The following is a 15,255-nucleotide window of genomic DNA, read 5'->3' as shown; positions in this document are numbered from 1 at the left end:
TATTCATACGAATTTATATAAATTGTTACATTATATACAATAAATCCCTAGCCCCCAAACCATACACATGCACCCTAGCTACAATAATCTTACGCACACCTATAAGTTTGCCCTTAGCATATCCTAACCCTGAAATATCATTCCGTACAAATTACATCACTATTATATATATACATATAGATACACATATCCTGGGGTAGCCCTAATTCTACTTTTCCCCCTCGCATGACCGCCCTGTTAACACTCCTACCTTCCCTAAATAATTAAAAACTTTAGTCTCATCATCAGGTCATCAATTGATTTAGGAATTAGCAACCAAGGGTCTTCAACTCTAAAGTTATTTAGGTATCCCGGGCTTCTAGAGGTAAGATTTATGCTACCTAAAATCTAATTACCACCAAGATAAAACTAATTTTCCTAAGTGTTTGTGCGATTAAATTCTCAAGATAGAACCTCTAGTACTTGTGAACCTAGGCTATCTTACTCGTAATTTCTAAAATATTTGTATGCAAATTGCATGGTCCAAACTATAGGTTCAAATTTACATTGTGCATTACATGTCAAATCACATAGCTCACATGTTTATCTAAAATACAGACTTACACGCATTCATGTATATATACAAAGCACGTTAGACAAAAACAGTATGTTATAAGGCGTCCCACTATACATATATACAATATTATTGATTACAAGCAATCTGCATATAAGTGTCAATACTTGTTATGTGATCACCCACCGTTACCCATGATGTACAAAATAAAGATCCTAATTCTATTGTCTCCCCAGAATTTATTTACCCCATAAAAAGCAAGAGCCTTCCTCCTAACTACTTACAATCTTTTCCTCAGAATCTAAATTTCGCTATTTGAATAATATTGTTATATGATTTACGACCCTCCTGAATTTATATGACAAAAGTTTGGTTATGCAATGATATTAAGCACATAAATTTAATTGTTAAATCATGCACTAGACTAACATGTGGAATAATACATATATGTGCTTTGTGATTCCATGGGACTAGCGATTATTTAAGACTTGAAATAGGCCCACATGCCTTCACACTCTATGCCTATAGACTTAAGAAATTGCATATTTAGCATAATTACGATTGAACACATATAGGCATGCCAACTTGCAGGTTTCGCATATAACATAAATAGCTAATTATCATACATGTTAGGCTTGTTATTTCGTAACTGTGAATATTTGGTATAACTGCTAAAGCACAAAGATTAGGCATAGGTCCGGCATATATGGCATCTAGGATCACAACATGCTACACTACATAATTAAACACCTGCATCCATTCGTAAATGAGGTTCGCCTGTATTGATATATGTGCATATATACTTTATAATAATTATGTGACTATCCGAATCTGCACCGCATAATATTTTCCTCTCATTTAGATACATAAATAATTACATGATCAGCCCAACTTGCGATCCTATATGTTAAATCATTATAAAATAATTAATTAAAGAACATGCCATGTGTAAGACTCCTATGTTATGTATTAGTCACCCGTAAAACTTACATATTGTATGTTTCATATTCATGACCTTGTTATTTGATGCATTTTAGTTAGGCTCAAACACAGTGAATTTATACGTGTATGTGTATATATTTCCCATATAATACTTTCCTTGTGAACTACTATACTAATTTGAGCTCTTTACCCCAAAATGATTTCTAAGCTTCGGGGACGAAGCTTCTTGTAAGGGGGGGGGGGGGGAGAGTGTAACACCCCGTGTTACGGCCCTTAATCCCGAATTAATTATTTAATTAATTCTATTAATAATAATTAAAAAGGATTTAATTTGATTAGAAATCCCTTTAATTAATTAAACGTGGTCCACCACGGATCATGGACCCTTGCCTAAACTAGAGTCATAAGCCTATTAGGAATAAAGAAAGTATACCTTTACTATTCAGATTATGGTTAGGATTCTCTTTAATTAATTAATATGGTCCACCATGGTCCATGGGCCCTTATCCCTAAAGCCAACCCCTTAGTTCTATAAGGAATAGAATTAGTAAACCCATGCCACTTAGACCATAATTAGGATTCTTAATTATATAAATAGAGACATAGAAGGCACCTAGAACACACACCACAAATAATCCCTCACCACATAAGAAAGTTCCAAGAACTCCCGTAGTAGAAATCAAGAAAGGAGAAATCTTAAAGAAAGACCCTTCATAGCCAAGGAAATTAATTAAGGCTAAGAGGTAACCCATGTCTCAAAAAAACCTATTTTCATAGCTATGATTCCCCTCTTAGGATTTCCCCATATTATTGTGTATTGATGATTTGTGTTATTATTGATGATTGATGGGATAATTCCATGGGTGATCTTGATGATGAAAGGTTCCTGATAATTATGGTGTTCTCGGTGATTATATGACATTCTTGATGATTATATGATGTTCTTGAGGATTGTAGGATGTTCCTGATGTTTATATAATATTCTTACCGAATCTTGATATTAGAAGATGAATCGTGTCCCTGTTGATTTAAAATTGATTAGAACCCTAGGTTGTATCGTATGGAATTATTCTCGGTATATTGGGTGGGAATTCGCATGATTGGGTGTTTATTATGTTTAGAAAAGCATGATAGGTTATGTGCCGTTTGTTTCCTGATTTTGATCCGTTAATTGTCTACGTGTGTTATCAATTGCGTTTGAAAGTGTCTAAGCATGGTTTCGGGTTCCACAAAGGTTCCCGGGGCATTTTTTGATGAAAAGAGTCAGTGGGGGGTAGGGGACCCGCCACCTACCAGCGGCCTCCTTGGGCAACACCGGCGGGCGGGCAGCTGCCCGCCGGGCACCCGCTGCCCGGAATGGTTGCCGCCGGCGGGTGAACCCTCACCCGCCGGCCACCCGCTGGTTTGCACCCTAATTGGGGATTTTGACTTCCCCGTTTGATGTTCCCCCGACCCCCGTGGTGTCCCAACGGACTCCGTCTGTCGTGCCTATGTCTAGTTTGATTTTCGGGTACCGTTCGTAGGTCGTATGAGTCTTATATATTGCATTCTTGTTGAATTGGTATCCCGTTGACCTAGGTGAAAGAAGCATGAACCCCTTAGGACTATTCTTAGTATGTGAAGGATCACGCATAGGTTTTGTTATACGTTTTCTCCCCTTTCCCAATGTGTTAATGTGGGTTGCATGTGCTTGCTATATGTTATGTGTGCATGTTACCCCGACTTGGTTGAGATCAATTGGGCTATACGAGCAGTCGGGTGGGCTGAGAACCATACCGGCTGTTAACCAGGCTGGTAGAGACCGGTCAGGTATCTAAATATTATATAGGACTAAGATCCACTATACGGGCAGTTGAATGGGTTGAGAACCATCCCAACTGTTAACCAGGCTGGTAGAGACCGGTCAGGTATATAAAGATTATGTATAGGACTGAAGGTCCACATGGGCCTCGGTGATATGACCCACCGACCGGGATGCGCCAGGCGGTATGGGGCCAACAAGCCGAGGAAGGTTGTAGTCCACCGACCTGAGTAATCAGGCGGTGTGTAGGGCTACGACTGGCTGCGATCCACCGAGTGGTGGGACATCGGTATGCAGGACCGTAGTCTCCGAGGATCTTTGCCCACCGACTGAGTTTAGCTCAGCGGTGTGTCGGGCTTGATCCGCTACGGCCCGCCGATTGTGCGCACCAACGGTGTGTAGGGTCGTAAGTCCCCCCTTGTAAAGGGGATCACGGTCCACCGACTGGGCGCGTCAGCGGTGTGTCGGATCGTGGTCCGACGTTGAGTTCGTCAGCGGTTCTCCAAGGGTTGGTTGTGATCAGCTCCCCTCGTACTGCGGTACTGAGGTAGGGTGCTGCGGGGCCGTGTTAATGCTATAGGCATTAACCCTCATGTTCGGGGCATGCGATTGGTCCCGTGGCGCCATCGATGATTATGTGATATAAATGATGATTGAATGATGATGTGTTTGAATTGAAAAGTGATCTGTGACCTTAGATGCGTAGTCCTTATGATGTTATCTCTACTTAACCGTTTATCATTGATTAATGTGCTTGTCCCTATTTGCTTAGTCTATTCCCGGTTTTAAAGCTAGAGTCTCCTAAGCATATATCTTCCTGCTTCAAAATGGTTTTCCTATATCTATATCTATATATATACCTATATCGTATTTCAACGCGTTGGAGTGGGTTACCAGCATCTCTCGCTGAACAGATATATTTGGCTTTCAGGCACAGAGGAGTAGACACTGGAGCGCGCTAGAGATTTGGAGCGTAGAGTAGATAGTTTCCCTTTCGGCCTGCGTGCCATGCTCATGTATTTACATTATTGAGGATATTAGTTTGTTAGCCTGTGCACCTGAGTTCTCTAGCTCAGGTGTGGCATAGCACCCCGTACTCTATTATATTATGTTTTAGGATTTGATGAGAATTTACCTTTATTTTATAAGTCTTAAAAGTTTCAAAATTTCGGGGTGTTACACGAGCTCACATCTTATTTTTGCTACTTCAAAAATTGGCGCCGTTGCCGGGGATTGGCAACTTGGTGGTTCTATGTGATTGCTTCTTTTGCTGCATTAGAGTTTAGGGAATCTTAGGAAACTAAGTTTTGTTTTTATTTGCTTATTCTTCCTTTCAAGTTTACTTCATTTTGTTTGATTGAAAGAGATTTTGCAAGATAAACCAATGAGGATATTATAACTCTCAATCTTATGGGGTTATGGAGACTACATGCATCAACAAGGATACTACAATGCCCTATCCATTAGTCCTTGTACAACTCAAACCCCTCCTCCAAATAGCTACCATGATGCTCAATTTCAAAATCCTTATCCACCACAATCCTACCAAGACTTACCTTGTCATTCCCAACCTCCATTCCATAATCCATATCCTCAACAATACCAAGATCCCCAATATGCTTTTTATGATCAATACCCTCAATGTTCACAAGACTACAATCCACCTCAACATCCTTTCCCACCACAAGATTACTCTCCAAATCCATACCCTTCACCCATTCATTACACACCATACCCCCAAGACACTCAACCCTCATATGATCATCACATCCATTCACCAAGTGTTGGGATGTTTGGAGTAGATGAGGAGACCTTGGCATTGGCTAGGCGTTGGGGAGTCACTATTGTACCCGATGATGGCATTGACAATGAGGGCTATCACATGAGACCAAGTGATGTTGAATATGCCAATAATCAATGGGAACCTCAAGAGCCACTCTATCAAGAACCTCAACAAGAATTCCAACCATTTGATCAAGATCCGGAGATGAAGTTCATGATGGCCAACATGCTTATGCAATTGAATGAGCAACAAGTTCAACTAGACAACAGGATGGCTCAAATACAAGGTTTGACAACTCAAGAACTCGTTCAAGAATTGTCTTCCAATGTAGATGTTCTACAAGAGTTGCTCTTGCCAAATGAAGGTCATGTGGTTGAAGAAAATGAAAAGGAGGGGAGGACCTTGAAGATGAAGATGATGCGGTTATTGATGAGTGCATTGAGATGGAGACACCAAGTTGGGGTGAAAGTGTGGACTTGCAAGGGGATAATGGTGATGAGGATCAACTTGAAGATGATCCAATTGAAGAAGTGCTCAATGAAGATGAAATTGATGAAATATGTGGCACAAACAAAGATTGCTCTTCAATGGATGACACTCCCTTGGGTGAGAACTTTAGAATAACTTGGGAACCGGGAGGTGTCAATGTTTATGAAAGTGGAGGCCCTCATTGGCCTATTTTCATATCCAAGGATTCTTCTTTTGTTTATGGGTGAGAACTTTAGAATAAATGCTACTTTTGATTCAATGAGTTATTACACTACTAAAAGTTTTACTTTGTCATACTTTATGAATTAGCACCTATGGCCTAATGGATAAGGCGCTTGACTTCTAATCAAGCGATTGTGGGTTCGAGTCCCACTAGGTGTGTCTTATTTGGGGCAGTTGGCCCCCGTGTCAACAATTGGATGACTCACGTTGCTGACTTTGATACGAACAATCATGATTGCAACTACCACTGCCAATTAGCCATATCTTGCAAAGAAAACGGAGATCAAATCATATGCGTGTCGACGTGTTGCTGCTACTTATCATTCTCAAATTAAACGCTCTTCACGTTTGAAGCAAAAAAGGGTGCGCCTTTGAAAATCATTCTCAAATTAAACGCTCTTCACTTTTGAAGCAAAAAAGGGTGCGCCATTGAAAACAAGGCCACGTGAAGCAATACCTTTACAAAATTTTGCATCATTGAATTAAACACTGCAATAATTCTGATTTGATGCCAAAATGGTAATCCCTTCTACTCCATGAAAAAGCATGGCATCCCTTCTACAAACCAGCAGCATTCCTATCCTCTTCCAAGTGGGAATCCAAGTGATCTAATATTAGGTTAGGTTGGAGAATCCAAGTGATCTAATATTAGGTTAGGTTGGAGAACACTTTTGTATGTATCTCCAATGCCTGTTCTTGATGGTCCTGGCTGTTCATTTACATGTTGAACCACCATGCTGGTAATTGTCAGCCCATCAATAGATGGTAAAAGTTGATATTGTTGAGAATGAGATTTGAACTCACGCCCTTTCAGATCAGAACCTTAATCTGACACCTTAAATCAACTCCACCATCTCAACATTGTTGTTTGAGCTTATACTAGTAATCTAATATATAGAATAATTGTTTCTTCAATAACTTACTAAATTTATATTTACTGTAGATTTTGTCCCTTAGAGTTGTAAATTTTTTTCTTAAATTAGTCTTTTTAGTCCATTACAACAAAATTTGTCAAAAAATTTTGAACTCTTATTTTGTAAGGTTACTTTGATCGCAAGTTTTCTTCTACACATTTCTTTATTCAAAACGTATTTCATTTTCAACTCAAAAAATCATAACTATTATACTAACTTGATATCTTTTATCAAATAACACTAGACATATTTGAGCACTTCTTGAGTTAAAATGACATAGGTTGAGTAATGAGATACAAAAGATAAAGATTGATACCTAGATCAGATAACAAAATCGATCTTGCAAAACTACGATTTCAAAAAATTTTATTTAGAACAACCATGATTTGTCTATGAGGAGCTAAAAATGTTACACCAGACTCATGGACCAAAACTGATATTTCTCATTTTCTTTTAACGGATATAATTGTATAAAGAAAACAACCATTTATTCATTTAAGGGAAACTTGTTGTTTATGCCCCTCCATAATATGTCAACTATCAATATCACTCTTGAATTATTAGTGGTGTAAATGTTGCCCCTCAATTTTCAAAACGGTAAATATATTGCCCCTCTCGTACGGTACGAGAGGGGCAATATATTTACCGTTTTGAAAATTGAGGGGCAACATTTACACTACGGGAGACAATATATGTACCATTTTGAAAATTGAGGGGAAACATTTACACCACTAATAATTAAGGGGTAACATTGATAGTTAGCATATAGTGGAGCATAAACTAAAATTTTCCCTTCATAATAATTTTTAATTAAATATTTTAAGGTCACAATTGAAAGATTAATAAAAATATAACATTCCTTATAAGTGAACTATAAATTTGTATTTTATAAAAATAGATTGCTTTTTTTTCAATTATTTATCTACAAATGAGAAATTATTGAGTTGACAAAAAGTGTGATTATAAATTTTATTTCAAACCTATGAGAAAAGTAATAGTCAATAGAAAAATATTTTTGATTTGTTAAGACTTAATTAAGAGAAAATGTATCAGGTAACAATAGTTCTAGGCTTCTAGCTATGTCTATATTATAGTTCTAGCTTATTTAAAAGCGATGTATTTATTTGCTCTAGATCCTAAATGTTTCAATTGCATGATAATGTACAAAACTTTTCTCCACTGCGTTGGGGATTATTGTTTATTTAGAGAAACTTAGGAAAATGTTTGTCTGCATAATTTGTGGGCTTCTATTACTGGTAATATGGAGGACTGAGTTATAGATAATGTTGCAAGTCAAGCATATGTGGAAAATATTTCATGGAGTCTATTTCTGAGACTATTTGTTGGGATTAGAGGTGGACGTTTTGAGATTCGGTTTCGGTTTTAATATTTTGATATTAAAAAAATGATATCATACGATTTAACATTATAATTCAATTCGGTTTCTGTTCGATTTTAGTTCGGAATTAGTTTGAATTAGTATTCGGTTTGGTTTTAGAACCCCTACTTTTAACATTTCCTAATTTTCCAAACACACTATCAAACAATACATATTCACGGAGTCTAAATCCAAATTCTAAACATTATATAACAAAATAGCAATCCAAAGTTCAAACACACTAATAAGTACTAATTACCTTTAAACATCAGTTGGCTTTTTTCTCTAACCGACTCTTCAGTTGGCTCATTTGGAATGTTTTGGTGACAACATGAAGAATCATCCATCTGTATAGTTAATATTTAGATAACAAATGTCAAATATTGTATAATTAATTTTTAGACACAATTCTTCATTTCTTGGCAAAATATATTTCCATTGCACTGAAAATCAAAATTAGAATGATGTTGAAGCACATTAATGGCATATAAACATGAAACTAAGGAAATTACTGAATATTGTAAGAATAACTCAAATTAGAGATTATTGTGAGGCAAAAAATAATTGCGGCAAACAACAAAAGTGCAAAGTAGAGAATATGCCATAAAGAAATCATATTTAAAAGGGATACAGTTAGAATAGGAGCTGAACGACAAAGCAGGCAACAAGGAGATTAGATTTACTATTTTATTATTATTATTATTATTATTATTATTATTATTATTATTATTTTAAAGAAAAAACTAAACCATACTTCAGTTTGGTTAGTTTTTTTACCGAATAGCTCAGTTCGGACAGAGATGGATTTCTCCGAAAACCTTGATGGAGCGCATCCAGTGGGTCGCGTCGGCGATGAGGGCTGACTAGGATATGAAAGGAAAGAGTGTCTAGAATATGGTCAAGTTTGTAGACTTTGTCACCTTCGCCTTTGACCTCGAAACCTGGGGGTTGTTCGACATAAACTTCTCCTTCGAGTAGTCCATTCAAGAATGCAATTTTCACGTCCATTTGGTAAACGATAAAATCTTTGTGTGCGGCATAAGCTATGAAAATCCTTATTGCTTTGAGTCGTGCTACGAGTGCAAAGGTTTCATCAAAATCTATTCCTTTCTCCTCAGAGTATTCCTTTGCAACGAGCATTGCTTTATTCCTAACAATCACGCCTTCTTCGTTTGCTTTGTTCCGGAAGACCCATTTAGTTCCTACGACATTGTGGTTCGTTGGTCTTGGAACAAGTTCCCAAACGTCATTCCGCTTGAATTGATCGAGTTCCTCTCGCATGGCGTCAATCCAACTACGATCATTTAAAGCTTCGTACACTTCTTTTGGTTCAATTTGAGATAGATAACATGTGAACAATGCTTCCATGGTAGATGATCATGTTTTCACGACATCTCGAACATTTCCGATCACTAATTCTTGTGGGTAATTTTTGAGCCATCTTAAGTCTGGTTCAAATGGGTGCATGGTACTGGGTGGATCCATTGGTTGAGAAGTGGTAGCAATGGTTCGAATTTCTCTTTGAAATTGATTTTCAACTTCTCCCGTAATTGCATCCAAGGGTTGATTTGCAATTTCCATACCAACTGCATCCCTGGGTTGATTTGCAATTTCAATACCAACTGCATCCCTAACTTCATTTTTTACTGGATGAGGGATAGGATTTTCTAGAGAGTTAATTTCCAACTCATCCATTCCCTGCAAAATATTATCTTCACACGTATCATCAGTATCAAAAAAATCAATCTAACACTTGTTACAATTTTGCTCAATATCCTCGCCATTTTCGTCCAGGGCATCAATATTGACATGTGACTTTTCATCAAATACCACGTGTATGGATTCTTCAGCCACCATTGTTCTTTTATTCAAAACTCTGAATACTTTGCTGGTAGTCAAATATCCAAGAAAAGTTCCTTCATCTGCACGCTCGTCAAAAGTTTTTAGATGCAATTTATCATTAATATGAATAAAGCACTTGCATCCAAAAATATGAAAATAACCAATATTTGGTTTTCTCCCTTTTAATAGCTCATATGGCGTCTTGCTATACTGCTTGTGGATCTTGCTTCGATTTTGAGTGTAACAGACAGTGTTAATAGCTTCCGCCCAATATCTTTTTCGGGAGACCGGCGACACTAATCATCACTCGTACGGCTTCGTTAAGCGTCCGGTTTCTTTTTTCGGCAACACCATTTTGTTGTGGTGTTCTCGCGGCAGATAGTTGATGAGAAATTCCTTGTGAATTGCAAAAAGCTTGTATCACACCATTCACGAACTCGGTTCCACGATCCGTTCGAATTTTTGATATTTGTAAATCTTTCTCATTTTGAAGTTGCTTCAATAGCTTTGGCAACACTTGCTCAACTTCATTCTTCTTCTTGAGAAACTCGGTCCAAGTGTACCTGAAAAAAAAAAAAGTACAAAAATACTGCTACATGTTGCCATGCATCAACCTTTTTTATTACACTTTGCAAGCTTACAGTACAAATAAACAACTAACAATAATAATATAAAAAATTATTTTCCACATAGTATGCCACATCACTTTGCAAGTCCCATTCTTTCAGAGATAAAGTTAGCCTAACAGTCAGTACTTTTTCTTCATAGTCACCATTATAAAATCTATATCTACAATAACTAGTTTTTTACGCGCGTTTTGCAAATGGGATAATACCCAATGATTATTTATAAATAAGTAATTCAAAGTATAACAGTTCAAGATTATACAGGAGATGCATGAACATCGGTAGTTGAATGTTGGATTTATTTATTTAAATAAGTAATTCAAATTATATAAATGCAAGATAATATATGAGAGATTGATTATAATTGCCACTGAAATTAATGTTTGCAATTTTGTAATAACGCTAATTTAAAAATGATAGTCTAAATAAATACGTAGTACTACTTTTGGTTCAATGAGTTATTACACTACTAAAAGTTTTACTTTGTCATACTTTATTAATTAGCACCTATGGCTTAATGGATAAAATGCTTGACTTCTAATCAAGCGATTGTAGGTTTGAATCCCTATGGTGTGTTTTATTATTTGGGGTTATTTGGTTCAAGTTATATAATATAACCAAGGGAATGTGAGATTTCGAATGTCACATTCCAATGTTTGGTTCAAGTTATATCTTGTTTATCCAAGCGAAAACATTCCCTCCACATATCACGCATACATCTTCTTCTATTTGCCATTTTCACTAGGCAAATTCTTGATTTTAGGCTTGATATCTTCTTCATCCAATTTTCCTTTTCTTGATCTATGACTCGAATAGTGTAACCAAAATAAAATTGGGGGTTATACGATTTACAATTTGGCATATCAAAATTTGTTACAATTTATTCCTAACAATTTCTCCCCTTTTGATAATGCCAAAACTTATACTCAAACATTGACTTTAAGTCTTAAAAAAATAATTTCAATTATTGCTCAATTTTATTTTGACAAAGCCAAGATGAATTTGACAAAATATTTCTAGGGAAAACTCTGTGAATTAAGGAAAAATATTTATAAATTTAAAAAATATGTATTATACTTTTAAGGACCAAAAAAAAAATGAAAAAAAAAAAAGAAGAAACGTTTAGTGCCCCAATTATAGCGTTGTGTAAATTTAATTTTCAAATTATTTGTGAAGGGATAAATTTGGTCCTTGAAATTTGTAAAAAAAAAAAGGGAAAATTGTAAAAAACGCCCTTCTATAATATGTCAATTATCAATGTCACCCCTGAATTATGAGTGATGTAAATGTTGCCCCTCAATTATCAAAATGGTGCACATATAGCTCCTCCCGCAATAGTCATGTAGTTCCCCGTTAGTGTACGACACCGTTAAGTCAGAGTAAATATGTAATTTAGTTGTTTTTTCCCTCCCTCGATGCGATGTACCAGCCAGGGCCGGATTTTAGGCTGTGCAAGCTGGGCTACCGTACAGGGCCCCCAATTTTAGAGGGGCCCCAAATTTTAGAGGTCCAATATTTAATATTTACCTAGGTAGTTTAGAAATAAAAATTAAAAGTTTACAATAAATTTAAAAAGGTTCTATGAAGAGATGGTATAAATGTGTATATATTGTATTTTAACTTGAAGGTCAAAAGTTCGAAACTCCTATATCTTACTTTTAAAAATTTAGATTTTGAAGGGCCTCAGTTATTTACCAGAACAGGGCCACACAAACCTAAAATCCGGCCCTGGTACCAGCGATGGATAGCGGTGGGGAACCATAGGTCCGTTACGAGAGGGGCTATATGTGCACCATTTTAATAATTGAGGGGCAACATTTACACCACTCATAATTCAGGGGTGACATTGATAATTGGCATATTATAGAGGGGCATTTTTTACAATTTTCCAACCTTAAAACTAAATTTACCGTTTTACTAAAAATTTAAGGGTTAAATCAATATTATAAATAATTAAGAGATTAAGTCATAGTTAAAAGTGTGATTTGATAAAGGTAGACGCGTTGCTTGTTTAGGATGAAGTCAAAACCAAATCAGAATTCATCCTTAAAGTGTCAAATCCTTCCTCAATTCGGACTTGAATTGTATCCACCCCTTTTTCTTTTTTAGTAAGGAGAGGAACTCAAGCCGCATCTTGCTCAACCTGATTTATTTCTATGAAAGTAGGGAAAATTGGGAATTTATATGCTTTAGTGCTTGTAGAGCTTGGGATTGATACACTATGATAATGGAGCAATACCTTGTTCTAATCCTTGTTTACTTGCTCATGAAAGACTACGATTCCTTTGTGCATAACCGTTTGATCCATTGGTTAATTGTTCTTCCCTAATCTCTTAGGCTTTTAAGGCATCTAGAAGGTGATATCCCCTAATTTGAGCCACATCCTTTACTATTGTGTTTTCTTGTGTTTTAATAGTGTTAACTGTACTTGTGCTAGACTTTCAATCTCTTGATGATAATTGCTCACTCATGAATATGATTTGCTTGGATTTTTGTGGAGTTCAAAATTTTAGTGCCTAGAACCTTAGTTATCTCACAAGTACACGTCATAGTCCCAATCCTTTGCAGAATGACATTATCACCCGTTATCTCACAACATCTTTTCTGTACTATCAACTTTTTGGTGCCGTGGCCGGGAAATCGTATCCACCTTTTAACACTATGTTTATGCTTGTAATACTCTCTTACTTTTAAAAATAGATCATACTTCTATATCATCAAATTTGTAATTTCTTCATTATTTTTTCTACACTTCTGCAATACTCTCCCACTTTTAAAAGTCGTCATACTCTCACATTATATCAAAAAATAATTTTAAAAAATAATAAAATAATAAATAATAAATAAAGTACGAATATAATAATAATAATAATAATAATAATAATAATAATAATAAAGTATAAAAATACTGCTACATGTTTCCATGCATCAACCTTTTTTATTAGGCTGACCTTACCCCTGCAAGTGTACCCATTTGCAATCTTATTTGGCATGCCACATGGAATTATTTTTTATTTATTTTTTTTTTTGTTATATGATGTGTAATGCAAACTTGCATCTTTTGCAAGTTTGTAAAGTACAAAGAAGGCTGCCGAATGGCAGCCTTCTTTGTACTTTAGTATTGCAAGGCAGCCATGTTGCCTGCAAATATGTACTTTTCTTTACTTTTTTATTCTTTTTTATTTTTTATTTATATATATATAATATAAAATAAAAGTGGGACCCATTTTTTAGAGTAAGAGAGATTTGTAGGGATGTAGTGTGAATAGGAGATGATTTGCAAATAAGATGATGTGGAAGTGGGACCCATTTTTGAGAGTGGGAGATGTTTGCAGGGATAAGGACAGCCTTACACTTTGCAAGCTTGCAGTACAAATAAACAACTAACAATAATATAAAAAATTATTTTCCACATAGCATGCCACATCACTTTGCAAGTCCCATTCTTTGAGGGATAAAGTTAGCCTAACAGTCAGTACTTTTTCTTCATAGTCACCATTATAAAATCTATATCTACAATAACTAGTTTTTTACGCGCGTTTTGCGAATGGGATAATACCCAATGATTATTTATAAATAAGTAATTCAAAGTATAACAGTTCAAGATTATACAGGAGATGCATGAACATCGGTAGTTGAATGTTGTATTTGTTTATTTAAATAAGTAATGCAAAGTATATAAATCCAAGATAATATATGAGAGATTGATTATAATTGCCACTGAAATAAATGTTTGCAATTTTGTAATAACGCTAGTCTAAAAATGATAGTCTAAATAAATACGTAGTACTACTTTTGGTTCAATGAGTTATTACACTACTAAAAGTTTAACTTTGTTATACCTTTTTAATTAGCACCTATGGCCTAATGGATAAGGCGCTTGACTTTTAATCAAGTGATTGTGGGTTCGAGTCCCACTAGGTGTGTTTTTATTAGGGGTCGTTTTGTTCAAGTTATATAATATAACTAAGGGAATGTGAGATTCCGAATGTCACATTAAGAGAATGCATCACATTAAATGCCCTTGTATAAAAAATATTATTATTATTATTATTATTATTATTATTATGAAATAAAATTGTCATATAAATAACAAAAAATTTTAAAGAACATTTAACAATATTCAGAAAAAGCATAACATATGTTATTTTTAACAAAATACTCAAAACAATCCAATGAAAGTTACAATGTTGATAAAATATAACTATGAAGAAGAATGATTAATTCATAGCAAGGAATCTTCTTATCCACTGTAGTCTTCGATCATGATCAAGACTGAGAAAAAAACTACTTTATTATTATTATTAGTATTATTATCGTTGTTGTTATTATTATTATTATTATTATTATTATTATTATTATTATTATTATTATTATTTTTCTTTCCATCAAATCAATCAGAAACCTATGACCACAAAAAAAAAACAAAAAAAAAAACAAAAAACAAAAAACAAACCCCATAATTTTAGTCAAATACTAGTATCAAGTAAGAGTCCACTACACTTTGAATAAGCATTTTTCATCGAAACGAAAAAGGCGAATCCGCCGTCCAATTCTCTGCAACGGTGCCTGGAATTTCGACGAGCAGGATGCATGACCACAATTGACAATTCTGCAGTAAAATCCAATTGCATACCTTTTCTTTTGCCACCTCCCTGGTCAACATATCTTGCAGTGTCATTGAACACACTGCAAGATATGAAAT

At 35.4% G+C, this 15,255-nt stretch overlaps 2 non-coding genes across 2 annotated transcripts; both read left to right on the top strand.

Moving 5' to 3' along the window:
• Positions 1 to 5,876: 5,876 nt before the first annotated feature.
• On the top strand, positions 5,877 to 5,949 carry TRNAR-UCU. Its single transcript has one exon. It is a non-coding gene; the product is annotated as a tRNA-Arg (tRNA).
• An 8,454-nt stretch (positions 5,950 to 14,403) lies between these two features.
• On the top strand, positions 14,404 to 14,476 carry TRNAK-UUU. Its single transcript has one exon. It is a non-coding gene; the product is annotated as a tRNA-Lys (tRNA).
• The last annotated feature ends 779 nt before the right edge of the window (positions 14,477 to 15,255 follow it).

This window comes from Ipomoea nil, unplaced genomic scaffold, assembly GCF_001879475.1.
Source record: "Ipomoea nil cultivar Tokyo-kokei standard unplaced genomic scaffold, Asagao_1.1 scaffold2191, whole genome shotgun sequence".
Taxonomy (NCBI): Eukaryota; Viridiplantae; Streptophyta; class Magnoliopsida; order Solanales; family Convolvulaceae; genus Ipomoea; species Ipomoea nil.
The sequence above is the reverse complement of the archived record's forward strand: the minus strand, read 5'-3'. Positions and strand labels throughout refer to the sequence as shown.